This window comes from Orycteropus afer, unplaced genomic scaffold (genome assembly GCF_000298275.1).
Source record: "Orycteropus afer afer isolate SDZICR_OR568_19922 unplaced genomic scaffold, OryAfe1.0 scaffold00011, whole genome shotgun sequence".
NCBI lineage: Eukaryota > Metazoa > Chordata > Mammalia > Tubulidentata > Orycteropodidae > Orycteropus > Orycteropus afer.
The window spans coordinates 11,112,508-11,115,403 of NW_006921598.1; positions in this window are offsets into that span (position 1 = coordinate 11,112,508).

Below are 2,896 nucleotides of genomic sequence, written 5' to 3' on the forward strand. Positions count from 1 at the left end.
CATTTAAAATATTAAAACATAATGCCCAATAGCTCACTAGAAAATTTGTATCTCCTTATAGTCTTATCAAGTTTCCTGTAATAATTTTATTATTAATTTTTGCTAAACTGATTGTCAAATAAACCCCACCTCATATTGTTATGTTAATTGCATTTTTTTTTAATATTAGTGAAAATGAGTGTGTCTTTAGGTTTCATCCATTTATTTTATATAAATTGCTTGAACCTGTTTTTGCCTGTACCATGGGAATATTAAGGAGTTGGGGAAGTGAGAGGAGCTCTAACGGCACAGTGGTTAAAGTACTCAGCTGCTAACAAAAAGGTCAACAGTTCAAACACACCAGCTGCTCTGTGGAAGAAAGATGTTGCAGTCTGCTTCTGTAAGATTCACAGCCTTGGAAAGCCTCTGGGTCAGTTCTACTTTGTCCAGTTGTAATCAACTCAACAGCAGTTGATTTTTGGGGAGAGAAGGCTTTGAAAGAATAATCTTAATTTTTCTATTTCATGGGTCTTAAGAAGTCTAAAGGAGACTGAGAAATCTGTGTTTCCCAAGCTTGAAGGACGAAGTCAAGCAAAATTGCACAAAGGGCCAAACATGTCTATACTGTCCAAATATCCTTCCAGAATTCCCCTTCAATGAGATCCCTCACCCCTGCTGCCACTCTGCTTCCTGCAAGCCATGTCTTCATACACACCTTTCCATAGTAATTCTTGTTTTTAGGTGTCATCAAGTTGATTCCAACTCATAGTGACCCAGAGGGTTCCCTAGGCTGTAATCTTTATGAGACCATATTCCCAGGTCTTTTAGAGCTTCTGGGAGGGTCCAAACCCACAACCTTTCAGTTAGCATCCAAGCACTCAACTGTGGCTCCATTAAGGCTCCAACTTCTAGTAATGGTTACCATTTATCAAGCACTTAATATGTGCTTGCTAGTGCTTTACTACAGTATATTATTCAACTGGTAAAGTAGGTAAATTATTGCTCAATTTTACAGAAGAGGAATTTGGCTTAGGGGTTTAGTTACTTGCCCAAGAATACAGCTAGAAAGTAGTGGAGCAGGATTAGTTTCCTCAGTCTGACTTGGCTAAACTGCCTGCTCCCTGGGCTGGCCTAGCTCTGGATCTAAAGCCTAGAATTGAGGTGACATTGGGTTCTAGGGCAGAACTGTGGTCCCCAGGATCATAACTTCAGGCCCCTCTGACTGCCACCTTAGAGCCTGTCTTTTTTAGAACAAGGAGCACACGGGCATCCCAGCAGCTTGTGTGTCAAATGCAGAGAAGCCTTGCTGCTCATTTCTAAGGTGAGGTTTATACTGAACTCTTTGCTGACTAAACGGGAAAACAGTCTTGGATAAGCTCTGAGGGCTCTGCAGGCTTCATCCCAAAGATGGGCTGGGGTCACCAAAGGTGCCCTCACTCACATCTCTACCCTAAGCTGCTCCCTGAGGCATCAGCTTTCCACCTCCTCCATGGTCTACCTCTTCTAATCATGATGCTATTGTTGTTATTATTATTGCCATAGTGACCCCATGTACAACAGAATAAAATGAACGTTGCTCAGTCCTCCACTAACTTCGTGATTTTTGGTATGGTCAAGTCCATTGCTGGAGCTACTGTGTATTTTAAGTGCCTTCCAATCTAGAGGGCTCATCTTTTGGATATAATCATAGCCAATACTTAGGAAGTACATACTGTTCAAAGAACTTTACAGATATTAATTCATCTTCTCTCACATCAGAGCTTAGAGTTAGGTACTATTAGTATTCCCATTTAATATGAGGAAACAGAGGCAGGTTAAGTGATATGTCAAGTTCACACAGCTAGTGAGCAGCAGTCAGGTTTGCAGCCCTGGTGGCCAGACTCCATAGACAGCCCTTTCATCACCATGTGCTATATGCCCAATGGAGCCAACCAGTCAGATATGATCTCTTCTTTGGAAATTTGGTATTACCCCTACTTCATATTCTGAACTCTCTTACTCACCCCAACAGACCTATATTGGAAGGCTGGAAGGATTATATTGCTCTTTGCTGACCATAACTAAAGTCCTTTCATGTATCAGAGACTCCTCTGAGTAATTGATGAAAGCTGAGATTCTCTCCTCAGAAAAATGCACATATTCATGATTTTGTACAGTTTCAGGGATGCATCTTAAGGGACCCCTCTACTATCAGTCAAGCTCTTTGTATAGAAGGGCTTAGAAAACTCAGATGTCTTCACAGGCAAGACAGAAAATGTTGATAAGTAAGGGCTGGATAGAAGGAAAGATAATGAGGCCCCAAATAGTGCACAGACCCCTCCCCTTAGCATTCCAATAGAGAATTTTTAAAAAAATCCCTTGTATTAGAGGAAAATAACATATTTGTAGGTTAAACTCAATTATAGTGCAATCAGTTTATAATTTCTACTAGAATATAACACAGTCCCTTATTAATTGTAGACCCCCAATAGGTATGTCTAGTGCTCCTACTGCCTGAAGAGAGGGTGTTGAATTACTCTCCCAGCTCAGAGCAGCTCTACAACTAATTTCAGAGAACTTTCCAATTATAGAACCTAGAGCTGTTCCCCTCTTGACTCCCACCAACCCTCCAGGCAACCAGGGCCCCAGTCACCTTTCCTTAGGCTTCTGATGGGCTAGGGATGTTTTGAGGATGCCATTGTCCAGATGGAATGAGAACATCACTCCTGCAGACAGTCACAGGCATGGAGGGAGGAGAGCTGGCTCTCAGGACATTGGATTTAGGCAGTGGCAGTTTCGAGCCCCCTCATGGCTCCTGGACAGTGGAGGATGCCCCACTGTGGCTGAGAAGTCCCTAGTTTCTGTCTTCCTGGAGCCTTCAGTCCAGTCCTCTTTTTTCATTGAAAGACTGAGCATAGAGGGAGTTCCAGCAAGATGG